Source organism: Pristis pectinata, chromosome 7 (assembly GCF_009764475.1).
Source record: "Pristis pectinata isolate sPriPec2 chromosome 7, sPriPec2.1.pri, whole genome shotgun sequence".
NCBI lineage: Eukaryota > Metazoa > Chordata > Chondrichthyes > Rhinopristiformes > Pristidae > Pristis > Pristis pectinata.
In genome coordinates this window covers 20,742,143-20,759,741 of record NC_067411.1, presented here as the reverse complement: position 1 = coordinate 20,759,741, position 17,599 = coordinate 20,742,143, and the positions used below count along the sequence as shown (strand labels likewise).

The 17,599-nt window shown below is 41.6% G+C and overlaps 1 protein-coding gene across 4 annotated transcripts in view; it reads left to right on the top strand.

Moving 5' to 3' along the window:
- Positions 1-323: 323 nt before the first annotated feature.
- LOC127572413 (sorbin and SH3 domain-containing protein 2-like) overlaps positions 324-17,599 on the top strand; it is a 337,556-nt gene continuing 320,280 nt past the window's right edge. For 2 of the 4 annotated variants that reach the window (XM_052019631.1, XM_052019629.1), the window contains exon 1: positions 325-653. The gene's annotated coding sequence lies outside the window, so the exon portion shown is untranslated. Of the gene's footprint in view, positions 654-17,599 lie in introns of all 4 variants that reach the window. The other 2 variants (XM_052019633.1, XM_052019628.1) reach the window with 2 other exon arrangements.

The window sequence follows — 17,599 nt, the reverse complement described above, 5'->3', positions numbered from 1 at the left end:
GCATTGCCCAGGACAGTAAATCACTTCCTTAATGCATTATGTCATTCCCATCTGCTTTGTTTTAATGCTGATTACCATGGAATTGGGGCAGCAAGAGAGCAAACCTCATTGGTTAATCACCAGACTAAGCTTATGCTTTTAATAGCATTCTATACTCAGGCCTGAAACAAAGCCTGCTACTGTTTATTTTCCAGGTCTGGACATCTTTAGAATCTTGTTTGGCGGCATGTGCGTAAGAATTGTTCATTAGGGGGATGTGAATTTGCGTCTTTGAATCGTCCAGGCGAGCTAAACCTACGAGTATTTAGTTAAGCGGTAATTTCCTCTTTCCCTCGGGAAAGGAGCTGAAGGTTAAGGGCAGAAAAAATCCATGCATTCGCACTGAGCCATAGGACCAACCAATCAGGAGGTCTGGCAGCCTGTCATGTTTCCAGACACAATGTGGAGGGAGACGAGCACATTACGAAGGCTCAACGCACATGAACACCGCATACAAGCTGTAAATGCTGCGGGCACTCTTGGTATTGCCGTGTCATAGGGAATAGCTGATAGGCCAGCGTTTTTGTCAGTGAGCACCCACACATCGCTCATTACTTCACACAACATCCACTTGCTCATCCGCGGTGTTCAATGCAGAACATCCTCATTTGAAGGTAAATTATTCTGTCACTTTTAATTATGCATGAATTTCTCTGTGCTGAGATGTGTATTCATCAAGAAATTTTGTTCGGTATTGTAGATTTAATTGCTTTATACAGTTGAACAAAAGAACTTTACTGGGGCCATAATGCTGGAACAATGTTGTTAAGGATACATGTTAATATTTAACAGGATAATTTCCTTTTTATAATCAACCTTATTAAAAGCGGCACACTTTGGTCAACTGAAATAATCATAGACTCTTAACAATGGTTAATACGCCTCCGGCAATTGTCCTTTGAAAGTGACTGGTGCTTTTATGTTGGAGAACAAAATTTCGTTGTTTTCATTTGCTGCATAAATTTATCTTTCTGTTGGCCAGTGCTGCCTCGACCAGCAGTTATTTTGTTCGGACCAAGTCACTGGCACATGCGTTGCCATTGCTATGATCTGATAATGATAAAATGCGGTGGTAGTGGAAGTGAAAACAAGTTGAATTAAATGGATTGCGAAGCGGCTCTTTGTGTTCAGTGCAGCGTGTGCCTTTTGGGGCTGGCATCAACACATCCTGCATTTGTTTAAGTGGCATGTACCAGCAGGTGATCGGAAAAAGTCTGACAGCAGCTCGCACTATTGCCAGCTGTTTCTATAGTAACCGCAGCGATGTGACAAACGCGGGAGTTGTCACCTTCAAGACTGCAGAAACCCTGGTGCTCAGAGTAGATAGGTTCGTCCAAGAAGGCAGGAGCCTTGGTCCGTTTTATTATTACCAATTCTCGGTTGCTTTTAATGGGATTGGAATGCTGTCCGCTATTATCGATCTACACAAATCCTGACAGGGTTTTGACAAAGCAACGAATGGTTAAACCAAAGAGAACTTGGAATTCAGAGAAAAAGGATAACATAAATCTGATAAATGTGATTTTTTTTTTGTAACATTACCAGGGGAATTATTTTAATGTCTTGGGAAATGATTATGTTTAATAGAATGACTGCAGTTCGAGTTTTTTGTCTTTAAACTATTTAATCCCTCTTTACTCAGAAACAATATGATGGCAATTCTAAAATATGATGCATATCACGTTTAATGTGGCACTTAACATTTGTATATCTCTTTAACTTGTCCCACTGGCTGAGGTGGGGGAGGGGATGATTAAGTTGATCAACTTTAAGCCTAGTTTTATCCAATGGTCTTTGCTGAGGAATGACTAAACAGTGGACCCCACTTAGCTTGATGCTACAAACTTTCTATAGTAGTCTTATTTTCACTCTATAACTGGTTTTCAGTGAGCTCGGTGTTTTTACGTCTTGTGGTTTCTTTAGTATCAGTAAGCAAGAGACCTTGGCCATCACATTCATCACAATTTGTTACTTTTCAAAGATGGAAGAAGTTGTTTGCTTGATAATCAGGGGAAATAGCAAATTTAAATCCTATTGTATAGTTGTAAGACAGATATATTTATCTACCAGAAGGTCAGAGCTGTGTTCTTATCTTTGATATCAGCTAACAAAGTTTAGGATGATTTGAATGCATTCCTGAGTGCTGTAGTTGCAACAAATGTGTTGGAATATCAGGTTCTACATGTTTGTTGATGATGCTTAGTTCTTCCTTCACTGCCTTTGGTTTGTTATATCGCATGTCCAATCTTCTGTACTGCATGACCTGAAACTTTGTGCAATGAAATTTTGGGAAGACTAATACCATACAAGTATCAATTCATCTTACTTCTGTGCTAAACACATGATGTGTGCATTCAACTTTAGTTTTATTAGCTTTAAGAAGTGAGTTTTACATGGATATTTTACTACATCATGGATAGTATTTGGTATATTCCATGATAAACCTTGCACATGGATAGTAATATATCCATGTGAAAGCACATTGCAACTGCAAAGGAATTTGCACTTTATGGTCTTTGATCCCTGCTACAGTCTCAGTTGGTTTACTTATAACTTTCTTACTTGCTATCTTCTGTGTGAGGCTTACACAGGCTACTCAAACTTGCCATCCTATTTGACTCTGAGCTTAACTTCTGACCCCATATCTCTCCTTCACTAAGACTGTCTACTTCTGCATCTGTAATGTTCCCCACACCTGCTGAAACCATTGCTCATGCTTTTCTTGCCTCCAGTTGATTATTTTTCAATGTTCTTCTGGCCAACTTCACCCCCACTCCACCACTTTTGCATCCTCCATATACATGAGTGCAGCCAAAACTCTACTTTGTATTCTAACTTGCAACCAGCATTGTTAACCTGTCACAACCGCATTCACAGAACTATAGCACCTGGTTACTTGTGTTGGTATATTACCATTTGGCTTGAAATCTATCATTATAGAAGTACTTCAATGGCCTGCTGTTTGAAGGGCTGGATTTAAATGTTTGAATTTGAGGGTTTTTCCAGGTATTTGGGGCATATTCCAAAAATGACAGGATATCTGGAAGTTGCTTTCTTTCTGAGCAACCATTGAGTTTTTGATTTGCTTTTCACTTCTCGTTGGTGCCTCTCAAATAACTGTCAAGACAGACCTTGTCTATACACAGTTTTTAATATTGGGATCTGTCACATTTGGATTCTGGTTTAACTTGCTTCCTCCTGCTATATCAACTGTCAAATGCTGATAGGGTTCAAGGGCATGAAACTTTTTTGATCTTTGGTTGCTAATGCTAAATTTGTGCTGGAGTATTAAATTCTATTGAAGGAGGTGACCATTGGGTGAGGGTGGGTATTGTTTGGGGGAAGTGCAGAATGCTCTTGCATCCACTTAATACTAGAGACTAAAAATGAATTTCTGCTCAAAGATTTTCATCCTTGTCAAAATGCTTATGTTTAGGGCACCTCATAAGCCCAAACTGACTGCTTTTATTTAACCTTTAAGCTAGAGAGCCAAATAAGGAATTGAAAATTATTATTTTTTCTGTTTTTTATATCTAGTTCTTTTGAGTTTTTTGGCTATCAGCATAGTTTGGCAAATTTTTTCTTTTGAGTATTTGTAGAACTTTACACATGCATTAATTTTTGGTTTTTTGAGAAAGAACAACAATAAAACCTACACATGCAAAGGTGACTATTGCTAGCTACATTTTCGATGGTACCAGGCTTCTATCCTCCCACTGCCCAATTACCACAGCCACATCACTGACCAGCATATTGCAATGCAAGTGCACAAACAAAGGTGATTGGTTAGTAGCTTACACAATTTCTGTATTTTGGAAGTTGCATTCTTTGTGCCTAATTCACGGTTGACATTATGCTATGTATTGCTAACTGAGTTTTTATTTTTTTTAAATTAGTATATCTGTGGATTTTAAAATTTGGTTTAAACCTAAAATTGTGCAAGATATGATTTAAAATGTTTTCAGCTTGAGTACAATGAGAATAAAGAATTGGCCTTTTTAAATAACTATTTGTCTTAGAAAACTAGTTTTATTTAATAGACAATGGAAACTACAAAACATATGGCCAAGAAATAATATTTCAGTAATGACGAAAGAGAAATTAGCAGATGCAAATTATATGATGTGTCACATGGGTGCAATTTTCACCAGGCCATATTATCAGGGTATAATATGGTCCAGAGTTGAATGTCAGCATTTCATTAATGCAGGAGCCTTGTGGTGATTTCCTTTTATCATTTAAATTTAAATGTATGGTAATTGGGGGTTGGGAGGGATTGTAATTGTGGCACTTTGAATATAAGATGTGAGTACTGCATAGTAATGGCTTCATTTCTGCAATTTTCAGAGCAAACTACTGAAATCTGACAACTCTGAAAATGCCTGGCAGATAGTTTATGAAAGAGAAATGTGGGACCTTTGTTTTACTGGCCTAAGCGGCTAGTCAGTTTGAGTAGATGACGAGACAGCCCTCAGATAATTGTAAATAACTAAATGCCATGGTGGGTTGACTTTTAAAAAAATTAAGGAAACAAAACAGGTTATTAAAGAAAGCAGTCATGGTGTAAGGATGCCTTGATGCCAATTGCTAGTAGGGAACTTATTTTACACATTTCCCAGTAATTAGGTCAGAGGTGGCATAAACTAAAATTTGGAAGCAAGCATCCATGTTTCCTTGGATAGAAAATACTGTAAGGTTTGCAGGAATTCAAAGCTAAAGCTGCAAAGAAAATATTTTCTAAAATGCATATAGACCTATATGTAACAAGTTAATACCTTGAGCTCCCACAGTAGAAGTAATAGTTTATTGGTCTCGAACTAAATAAGGCAATGTAGATAGTCATAAAGCACAGGAAAGGGGCCTTTGGCCCATCTTGTCGACCATCAAGAATTCATTTACATAAATCCTATACCAATCCCATTTTATTCTCTCCACACTCCCTAGATTAATTCCTGGGATGAGGACGTTATAATGTGAGATGTAAGACTGGCCCCATGTGATTCTGAGAGGAGTTGACAAGGTAGAAACTGAGATTAATTCTTCCAATTGGAGAGTCGAGACCTGGGTGGCATTGTCAACCACTTCACTCATAGATGAGTGGTGGCAAGAGGTTAAATTAGAGGTTTATAAACCTCTAAGCAGACTATAAGGCAGGGAGGTGATGTTGAACCTTCACAAAATACTTCAGCCACAATTGGACAATTATCTAACTCTGCTAGTTAAAGAAATAGAGAAGGGTGTAAAGATTTTGAAGAGTGCCAAAAAGATTTCTTTGAATATCTTCAGAATGGGGTTATGTTCCTATGAGCATAGAAGATTCAGAGTTGATTTGTTCACAAGGTTGTGACGTGTTTAAATAAGGTAAATCAAGGGAAGCTGTTCCCAGAAGCAGATGGCTGAGAACCAGGGGACCAGGATACAACTGTGCTAAAGACACTGAGGAAAAATGTTAGACAGAATATGGTTATCATCTGGAGCTCCCCGCATGCAAGGGTGGTAGAAGCATTTGCAGTCTTTATATAATCTCCGTCACTAAGGATGTAGTGATGAGAAAACTAATGGGCCTAAAGATAGACAAGCCCCCTAGTCCTGATTGTCTGCATCCCAGAGTAATGAAAGAAATGGCGGAAGTTATAGTAGAGGCATTTGTGGTCATTTATTGAAATTCTCTGGACTCTGGGTAGGTTGCGGTAGATTGGAGGACAACAAATATCATGCCACTGTTTCTTTTCTTTTTTAGAAAAGGATGTAGGCAAGAGACAACTTACTGGAGTTCTTTGAGGATATAATGAGTGCAGTGGAAGGAAGAGAACAGGTGTTTGCTAAGGTGCCAAATAAAAGACTAGTCAATAAGATAAGGATGCATGGAGTTAAGGGTAAGGTATTAGCATAGAGGATTGGTTAACCCACAGATAGCAGAGTTGAGACAAATGGGTGTTTCTCTGGTTGGCAATCAGTGGTGAGCAGGGTGCTGCAGGGGTTGGTCCTGGGCCTGCAACTTTTCACAATATACATTAACAGTTTGGAAGAGGGGACTGAGTGTAGCATTGCTAAGTTTGCTGATGACACTAAATTGAGTCTAAAATCAAATTGTGCAGAGAGATGTAGATAGGTTAAGTGAGTGAGCAAGGGTCTGGCAGCTGGAGTACAATGTTAGTAAATGTGAGGTTATCTGCTTTGGAAGGAAAAATAGATCAGATTATTTAAATTGTGAAAGATCACGGCATGCTGTTATGCAGAGGGACTTGGGAGTGCTTGTGCATGAATCACAAATTGGTTTGCAGGTGCAACAGGTTATCAAGAAGGCAAATGGAATGTTGATCTTTGCTAGAAGAATTGAATTTAAGAGCAGGGAGGTTATGCTGCAGCTGTACAGGGTACTGGAGTACTGTGTGCAGTTCTAGTCTCCATTTTTGAAAAAGGATATACTGGCTTTGGAGGTGGTGCAGAGGAGGTTCACCAGGTTGATTCCGGAGATGGTGGGGGGGAGCCTTCTCCCATGAGGAGAGAACCATAGAACAATACAGCACAGAAAACAGGCCATTTGGCCCTTCTAGTCTGTGCCAAAATGGCATTCTGCTAGTCCCATTGACCTGCACCCAGTCCATAACCCTCCAGACCTCTCCTGTCCATGTATCTATCCAATTTATTCTTAAAACTCAAGAGTGAGCCTGCATTTACATCAGATGGCAGCCCGTTCCATATTCCCACCACCCTTTGGGTGAAGAAGTTCCCCCTGAACTTTCCTCTTTTACTCTAAAGCAATGTCCTCTTGTACTGATCTCTCCTAATCTAGGTGGAAAGAGCCTACTCGCATAAACTCTGTCTATACCCCTCATCATTTTGTAAACCTCTATCAAATCTCCCCTCATTCTTCTGCACTCCAAGGAATAAAGTCCTAACTTGTTCAGTCTTTCCCTGTAACTCAACTCCTGAAGACTGGCAATATTCTAGTAAACCTCCTCTGCACTTTCAATCTTAGAAATATCCTATCTATAGTTAGGTGACCAGAACGGCGCACACAATACTCCAAATTTGGCCTCACCAATGTCTTATACAACCTCACCATAACATCCCAACTCCTATACTCAATACTTTGATTTATGAATGCTAGGATACCAAAAGCTGCCTTTACAACCCTGTCTACCTGCAATGCCACTTTCAGGAAATTGTATCTGAATTCCCAGATCTTTGTTTCTCTGTACTCCTCAGTGCCCTACCATTTACTGTGTATGTCCTACCTTGATTTATCCTGCCAAAATGCAACACCTCACGCTTATCTGCATTAAATTCCATCTGCCATTTACTGGCCCATTCTTCCAGTTGGTTCAGATTCCTCTGCAAGCTTTGAAAGCCTTCCTCACTGTCCACTATGCCTCCAATCTTAGTATCATCAGCATACTTACTGATCCAATTTACCACGTTATCATCTAGATCATTGATATAGACAACAAACAACAACAGCCCCAGCACAGTTCCCTGAGAACCACCACTAGTCACAGGCCTCCAGTCTGAGAAACAATCATCCACTACCACTCTGTCTTCTCCCACACAGCCAATTTCGAATCTAGTTTACAACCTTTCCATGGATACCTAGTGTCTGAACCTTCTGAACTAACCTCCCATGTGGGACCTTGTCAAAGGCCTTACTGAAGTCCATGTAGACAACATCCACAGCCTTTCCTTCATCTACTTTCTTGGTAACCTTCTCAAAACTCCAAGATTCGTTAAACACAATCTACCACGCACAAAGCCATGTTGACTATCCTTAATCAGCCCTTGGCTGTCCAAATACTCGTATATCTGATCTCTCAGAACACCTTCCAATAATTTACCCACTACTGATGTCAGGCTCACTGGCCTGTAATTACCTGGTTTACTTTTAGATCCTTTTTTAAACAATGGAACAACATGAGCTACCCTCCAGTCCTCTGGCACTGCACCCGTGGCTAAGGACATCTTAAATATATCTGCCAGGCCCCCTGCAATTTCTACACTAGTCTCTCTCAATGTCCAAGGAAATATCTTATCAGGCCCGGGGGAATTTATCTACCTTAATTTGCTGTAAAGCAGCAAGCACCTCCTCCTCTTTAATCTATATATGCTCCATGACACTATTGCCTGTTTCCCTTCCTCCCACATCCACTATGCCAGTTTCCTGACTAAATACTGATGCAAAAAAATTTAAAATCTCCCCCATCTCCTGAGGCTCCACACATAGACGATCACTCTGATCTTCTAGGGGACCAATTTTGTCCCTTACTATCCTTTTACTCTTAATATACTAGTAGAAACCCTTTGGGTTTACCTTCACATTATCTGCCAAAGCAACCTCATGTCTTTTTGCCTTCCTGATTTCCTCTTTTAGTATTTTCTTACTTTTTCTATATTCTTCAAGTACCTCATTTGTTCCTAGTTGCCTACACCTGCTATACACCTCTTTCTTAACCAGATTGCCAATATCCCTTAAAAACCAAGGTTCCCTATGCTTGTTAACTTTGCCTTTAATCCTGGCAGGAACGTGTAAACTCTGGACTCTCAAAATTTCACCTTTGAAGGCTTTCCACTTACTGAGCACATTCCTTGCCAGGAGACAACATCTGAATCCACTCTTCCTAGGTCCTTTCTCATTTCCACAAAGTTGGCCTTTCTCCAATTTAGAACCTCAACTCGAGGACCAGACCTGTCCTTATCCATAATTAACTTGAAACTAATGATATTATGGTCACTGGACCCAAGATGCTCCCCTACACATACTTCTGTCACCTGACCTGTCTGGTTCCCTAATAGGAGATCAAGTATTGCATTCTCTCTCGTTGGTACCTCTATATATTGATTTAGAAAACTTTCCTGAACACATTTGACAAATTCCAAGCCATCCAGCCCCTTCACAGTGTGGGAGTCCCAGTCAATATGTGGAAAGTTAAAATCCCCTATTACAACTTTCTGTTTCTTACATCAGTCTGCTATCTCACTACAGATTTGTTCCTCCAATTCTCCGACTATTGGGTGGTCTATAATAAACCCTATTAGTGTGGCCACACCTTTCCTGTTCCTCAGCTCCACCCATATGGCCTCAATAGAGGAGCCCTCTGTGCTGTCCTGTATATACACAGCTGTGATATTTTCCCTGACTAGTAATGCCACTCCTTCTCTTCCCCCCCCCCCTCATCCCTCCCCCTCTATCACGTCTGAAACAATGGAACCCTGGAACATTAAGCTGCCAGTCCTGCCCTTCTTGCATCCAAGTCTCACTAATAGTAATAATGTCATATCCCACGTGCCAATCCACACCCTAAGCTCATCTGCTTTACCTACAATACTTCTTGCATTGAAATAGGTGCACCTGAGAATATTTCTATCACATACAAACCTTTGATTTCTGTCGATACCTGCAGTCCTCACATGACCTTTTTCCTCCTCCACATCACTATCTGCTCTAACACTCTGGTTCCCCTCCCCCTGCAAATCTAGTTTTAAACACCCAGGAGCAGCACTAGCAAACCTACCCACAAGAATGTTAGTCCCCCTCCAGTTCAGGTGCAAACCATCCTGTCGGACCAGGTCCCACCTTCCCTGGAACAACACCCAATTGTCTAGAAACATGAAGCCCTCCCTCATGCACCAATTTCTTAGCCACGTATTTAGCTGCATGATCCTCCTACTTCTAGCCTCACTAGCTCATTGGCACAGGTAGCAATCCTGAGATTGCAACCTTGGAGGTCCTGTCCTTCAACTTTGCACCTAACTCTCTAAACTCTCTTTGCAGGACCACCTCCTCTTTCCTATCCACATCATTGGTCCCTACGTGCTGTCCCTATAGTCCCGATTGAGTCATCTGGGACTATACTTGCTGGAATTCAGAAGACTGAGAGGGGATCTTGTGGAAATGCATAAAATTATAAAGGAATATGTAAGATAGAGGCAGGAAAGTTGTTTCCACTGGTAGGTGAGACTAGAACGAGGGGGCATAGCCTCAAGATTCAGGAGAATAGATTTAGGACAAATGAGGAGAAAATGCTTTTCCCAGAGAGCAGTGAATCTGTGGAATTCTCTGCCCAGGGAAGCAGTAGAGGCTACATCATTAAATATATTTAAGACAGATTTTTGTACAGTAGGGGAATTAAGGGTCATGGGGGGGGGGGGGGGGGGGGTGGGTGGTGGGAAAAGGCAGGTAGGTGGATCTGAGTCCACGGCCAGATCAGCCATGATCTTATTGAATGGCAGAGCAGGCTTGATGGGCCAGATGGCCTACTCCTGCTCCTATTTCTTATTTCTAAGCAATGATACAAAGCTTGCAAAAAGGAATGGATGGATACTTTGCAGGTCTAAGGAAGGAAATGAGACAACAAAGCAGGGATGGGCTAAATGGCCTCCTTTGGTGTTGTAATGTTTCATTAATTCTATTGCCTGGACACTGTAGCACACTGTAAACAGTGCTCTAGAGTGGTGTTCATGTGGGGAAGCAGCAACCAATTTGGTTGTTCTCTTACTGCATGGAAAGTCTGTTTTGAAACAGCCAACTCTTTGGCCATAAGAGTGAGCGTCGCACATTTGCATTCAAAAATGTGCTACCATTTCCTCTCTCAAATCTTGGGAGGGATGGAGATGGACTGATGGGGTTGGGGTAGGACTATTTTAATCAGGAAGCTATTATCATGCTGTAGGAATACTTTGGTAGTAATTTTATGCGTGTGAGGGGAAAAAAAACTTCTAGGTAACTGGCCCTATTTTGAACGTGGGCACCAGCAATATTTGGTGGGTGGGGAATTGAAGGCCAGGAGTTTGGCTGAGTTAGGGGAGAGTTACAGATCCTGAGGTGAGGGGCATGTGGGTCTTCTGGAGATGCATTTAATGGCAAAGGCAGGAGTTGGGTAAGTATTCCACTGGCTTCATGCTCAAATTGAAACTAGACTTTGCAGTTGTTTTAAGAATGCCCAACAATGGGTTTCCCCAGGGCAATGCGACCCACGCTATCCAAAGGAAGGTTTCATAGGGAATTATGCACCCTGACGTGACTCAGAGTACCTGGACAAATTTTCCACATGACATTCCAGAAATGATCCTTGCTGTACTTCACACATGGGGAAAATTAATATTCAGTTGTATCAGTTTTGTATTCAAACTTGAATGGTAAGATTATAAGAAATTTCTGTAGACAAAGGTTACAAATATTTTCAACTTTCTTCCCCAGTGGTCTGTGGGTGGTTGGTAAATAAATGCAAGGGTTTGGAACCTTTAAACTAATCAAAGGATACAGGGACCCTGATAGAAAATATAGGATAAACTATGATCATATTTGAACAGTAGATTAGGCTCAAGGGGAAGTATAGCCTACTCCTGCTCCCACTTGTGTAAGTGTAAATTGGTTTACTACTGTCACATGTACTGGGGTGCAGTGGAAAACTTTGTTTTGAATGCCATCCATATAGATCATTTCATCACTTCAGTGCATTGAGGTAGTACAAGGGAAAACAATAACAATGCAGAATAAGGTGTTACAGTTACAAAGTACAGTGCAGGCAGATAATAAGGTGCAAGGTCATAATGAGGTAGATTGAGATCAGGAGTCCATTTTATCATACAACAGGACTGTTCAATAGTATACATGCAGTATTGCAGAAGGTTGGTATTTAGAACCATTATTTTCATTGTCACTTTTAATGAGGTGCTTAGTCATAAGTTAAAAGCTAGCTTTGTATCATCTCAGAAATTGCACCATTATTGAACTCCTGAACCTCCCTGCACTGATACATTCTGATTAATTGGCTTTGGTCTGAATTGATGAGAGGTTACATGAAGCAGTTTAAATGTTGAGTCTTAGTAAATCATGAGTGTTACAGCCAAGAAGTCAATCAGATTCTGAGTTCTCATGGTATGTCAGATAGAATTTTGGCTTGCACTTCACTGCAGAGCAATGTGATCTCATGATCTTGTAACTATTCTCCTCACTTGAGCGGCAACATGTTTATTGCCTGTGATTAAGTGCATTGCTTAACAAACTGCTTGTATATTAAATTTCATTGTGAATATTCATTGTCGCTCCTTTCAAATCCATTAATTAAATAGTGTTGTTGGAACTAAAAAGGTGGGGACAATACTTGACCTGATTTGAGTAATATAGATGCAATAAATGAGCAAAAATTGTTTAGCACATTGTTTTATTTTGGGGTGGGTGGGGGAAGAGGGAGAAGGGAGAGGTAAGTGACCACAATAGCTGAGGGAGACTGAGGTAATCACTTCAAAAAAAAACTGGAAAATGGATCTGAAGAAAGAAATTGTTAATAGCGAAGTGGCACACCTACAAGTTGAAGGCCAACACATGTAATATTATACTGACAATCTCTAGCATGCTGGTGGATGAACTACTGAAAAGCTAGAACATAACATGATTAATATGATAAAAAGAAAAATTAAGCAAGTGAATAAGCTGAAGGAATAAAAAGCACAATGCCCTGAAAATATATACACAAGGTTCTAAACAGGAAGTAGGGCTACAATGAGTGAGCATTTGTCAGAAATCTGACAAGTTAGTATTGTAGCTTTATTTTTCAAAAATATAGGGATATCTGAGCTAATCTTGATGGAGGCCAGTTATCTTGGTGTGTATGATCTGGAAAATTTTAATGTTCTAGAATGAAATCTTGAAAATGTAACCAACTCTCAAAGTATCACAAATGTTTTAAATAAAGTGGTGGAAATAATCAGCAGGTCAAGCAGCAACCACAGAAGAACAGTTAACATTTCAAGTCAATTACTTTGTTAGAACTTGGGATTGAGCCCTGAAGTGACCAGTAATAATGGACTAGTTAGATGGGCATAAGTGGCAAATTGAACTCAATCTGGAGAAGTCCAAGGTAATGCATTTGAGAAGCACAAACAAGGCAAGGGAACACACAATAAACAGCAGGATAACTAAGTGTGGAGCAACAGATCACAGAGTGCATGTCCAAAGCAGAATAGGTGGTTAACGAAGTGTATGGAATACTTGCCTCTATTGCTGGGGGCACAAAAGAGCAGGAAGCTCATGATAGACTTGTATTAAACATTAGGCAACACTGTATAGGAGTACAGTGTGCAGTTCAGGTTACCCCAGTACACTAACATCTCCAGAGGTATCACATACTTAATGAGGATATTTGAAGTCTAGGTGAATATGTTGCAGGTCTGTCCCTAAGCAATCACTTACCAGGTGGCTCCGCTGCAGGACTGACGAGTCGCAGCCACTTACCTCACAAGCACGGTGAGAGGGCTGGGCTGCAGCTGAGGCTGAAACAGTGTGGATACAAGACTCCCCTTCCCAGCATACTACTAGCTAACATCAGGCCATTTGAGAACAAAGTTGATGAACTAAGGGCAGGACTGACTTATCAAAGAGAACTGAGGGACTGCTGTGTGCTATGTCCCAAGGAAACGTGGTTTACACCTGCTTCACCTGACTATGCTATTCAACCTGAGGGCTTCTCAATCCACTGAGTGGACTGTACCGTGTCCTCAGGCAAAGTTAGAGGTGGAGGGGTCTGCTTAATCAATAACTTGTGGTGCTCAGACGTGACAGTCCTAGTGAGCTCCTGTTCACCCAGCCTGGAGTATCTAACGGTGAAGTGTCGACCATACTACCTGCCATGGGAGTTCACTTCAGCCATCCTGATGGTAGTCTACACCCCAGATGGACCTGAAGCCTGAACTCAATGTACTATACTCTGGTCAACAACCTTGAGACAGGATACCCTGAGGCCCTCTTCATCATTGCAGATGACTTCAACCAGACCAACCTCAAGTGTGTTACCAAAGTACTACCAGCACGTGTCCTGTCCCACCAGGGGCCTTAACACCCTAGACTATTGCTATACAACCATCAAAGATGCCTTCCGAGCCACCCCTCACCCTCACTTTGGTAAATCTGACCACCAGGCTGTTCTCCTCCTCCCTGCATACAAACAGGAACTGAAATGGGAGGATCTAGTACAGAGTCATGCAGTGCTGGTCTGAGGAAATAGATGAGCTTCTATGTGACTGCTTTGAGTCAGTGGACTGGTCCATGTTCAAAGACTCAGATGCCAGCCTTGAGTATGTCACCACCATCACAGACTTTATCAGCAAGTGTGAGGACTATGTACTAAAGAGGACAATACGGGTGTTTCCAAACAGGAAACCATGGATGAACTGGGAGATCCACTCCCTACTGAAGTTGAGGACTGCTGCATTCCAATCAGGTGACCCTGACCTTTACAAGAAATCAAGATACGACCTCCAGAAAGCTATCAGGAATCCCAAGACTCAATAGCAATCCAAAATAGAGTCCTGGACCAGCTGTCAGTTGTGGCAGGGCTTGCATGCTATAATAGGCTACAAAACTAAGTTGGGCAGCATAGTTAACAACAGTGCATCCCTTCCTGATGAGCTTAACACATTCTATGTGTGTTTTGAACAGGAGTGGATTGTCACCACCCACCCTGACAGCCTCCAATGCAACTGAACCCGTGGTCACCATCGAGGACATAAGATCAGTCTTCTGGAGAGTGAACCTGAGGAAAGCATCTGGCCTGGATGGTGTCCCTGGCTGAGTGCTCAGATTTTGTGCTGATCAGCCAGTGGGGGTATTTGCAGACATATTTAACCTGTCCTTGCTTCAATCTGAGGTTCCCACCTGTTTTAAGAACACCACTATCATCCCAGTACCTCAGGAAAAAAACAAGGTAACATGCCTTAATGACTACTGTTACGGACTCAGTGAATGTCCCTTTAAGATAGTTAGTTGTGTGTGTGTGTGGCATGCTTACGTCAATAGAAGATAAAGGACGTAATGACGTTGTTGAAGAGGTCAGAAGAAGGGGGAGAGAGAGGAAGGGGAGAGAGACACACTAGCCTGCTAGTTTCTCTATCGATGGATGAGAAACAATAACTGTGTCTACCATTGAAATCCATGCATGGAAATTGGAAGTAATCCAGTGGAGTTCACTTTGTTGCTGACCTGTAGAAGGAAACAGGTATTTGTGTGTGGACGACCACGATTCGGATGCTTTTCGGGGTGAGCAAGTCACTACCGAGTAAACACTGAAGTGTCGTTGGGTTCCATCGTGGAACATTTGGATTTCATAATTACTCTCCCTATGTTCTCTACATCTATGTCTTATCTTCAGTCGACAGTGGCTGTTGAAGTCTTTGCTCATGTTTCACCTTATGGCTTGCAGAACTGAACTTTAAGAACCACTCCTGGACTTGGAGTTTGGGACTTTGCCACACACACATGAAGAGTTTAGTTTTTGGGGTTAACATTCAAGGTTTAACATTTTTGAATTCTAACATTTTTACTTCTATTTTTCACATTATAAGTAGTGATTAATAAAATAGTTTTTAACACTGAATCATGACTCAGTGTGTTTCTTTTGTTGCTGGTTCATAACACTACCGACCTGTGGCTCTGACATCCACCATCATGAACTGCTTTGAGAGGCTGGTCATGGCACACATCAACTCCAGCCTCCCAGACAACCTCAACCCACTGCAATTTGCCTACTGCCAAAACAGGTCTACAGTGGATGCCAGCTCCCTGGTCCTAAACTTATCTCTGGAGCAGCTGGACAGTAAAGACACCTACATTAGACTATTGTTTACTGACTACAGCTCTGCCTTCAATAGTATAATTCCAAGCAAACTCATTACCAAACTCAAAGACCTGGGATTCAACACCTCCCTCTGCAACTGGATCCTTGACTTTCTGACCAACAGACCGCAATCAGTGAGGATGGACAGCAACACCTCCAGCACGATTCTCAATACTGGTGCCCCACAAGGCTGCATCCTCAGCCCTCTACTCTGCTCCCTATATACACATGACTGCGTGGCCAGACTGCTCTAACTTCATCTACAAGTTTGTAGATGATAGTAGGTGGTATCTCAAATAATGAGTCAGAGTACAGGAGGGAGAGAGCTTAGTGACGTGGTGTTATGACAACAATCTTTCCCTCAATGTCAGCAAAACAGAAGAGCTGGTCATTCCTTTCAGGAAAGGGGGTGATGTACATGCACCTGTCTGCATCAATGGTGCTGAGGTTGAGAGCTTCAAGTTCCTCAGAGTGAATATCACCAATAGCCTGTCCTGGTCCAACCACATATACTCTATGGCCAAGAAAACTCACCAGTGCCTCTACTTCCTCAGGAGGCTGAAGAAATTCAGTATGTCCCCTTTGACACTCACCAATTTTTATCGATGCGCCATAGAAAGCATCCTGTCTGGATGCATCACTGCTTGGTATGACAACTACTCTTCCCAGGACTGCAAGAAACTGCAGAGAGTTGTGGACACAGCCCAGTGCATCACAGAAATCAGCCTCCCATCTGTGGACTTTGTCTATACCTCTTGCTGCCTTGGTGAAGCGGCCAGCATAATCAAAGACCCCACCCACCTGGGTCATCCTCTCCTCCCCTCTCTCATCAGGCAGAAGATACAGAAGCTGAGGGCACATAGCACCAGGCTCAAGGACAGCTTCTATCCCACAGTGATAAGACTATTGAACGATTCCCTTATACAATGAGATGGACACTTGACCTCACAATCTACCTTGTACCTTATTGTCCACCTGCAATGCATTTCCCTGTAGGTGTGACACTTTACTCTGTATTCTGTTATTGTTTTTACCCTGTACTACCTCAATGCACTGTGTAATGAATTGATCTGTACGAATGGTATGCAAGACAAGTTTTTCACTCTACCTCAGTACAAGTGACAATAACATACCAAGTTGCCAGGTCTGATGAGACTCTCCTTAGGCTGGGGAACAAAGGACAGATTTGGTTGAGGTGTATAAAAGTAATTTAGATCTATTCTCTTTACAAGTATCACCAATTAATTTAATTACTGAGATTAGAGGAAAGTTGCTAAATGAAACAATTTTTTTTTCCCAAACAATTCCCTACCCGACTGGATGTTAAAGACAAAGTCGCCACATTGTTGGGAGAAAAAGTTGCCTGAATGAGTACTTGAGTCATAGTTCAATGGACTGGACCTACTGTATAACTGGAATGTGGGATTAACCTGGTCCATTTTATTGTTGGTTTGCATTGGACAAGATCTGCTTAATGGCTGCCTCCTGTGGTGTGTCTTTCCATGTTTCTATTTCTGAATAGAAGTTTGTTCAGTTATGAGAAATAATAGAAGTTAAGGATTTGTAGGTTAATGGTCAATATCTGATATCAAGGTTACCAAAACAGGAAGTGGAATCTGTTTTATCGCTAGTGGTAGAAAATGTAAAAATCACAAGGTAATAGTGAGCCTACATAAAATAAGAACTGACCTTGACTATTGTTCGAGGTCCATGTTAAGTAACCATTGGAACATAAAATGATACAGCACAAAGAAGACCATCCAACTCGGCACCTCTGCTGCCTCTTGGAAGTTATCAAACTAATCTGACTTATGTGTTTTTTTTTCTTTCTCCCCTCCCCCTCCCCCCCCCCCCCCCCCCCCTCCCCCCCCCCCCCCCCCAATAGCTCTAATTATTTTCCCTTCAGGTTCTCATCTACTTCACTTGAATCTACCTGCATCACTCTCTCAGGT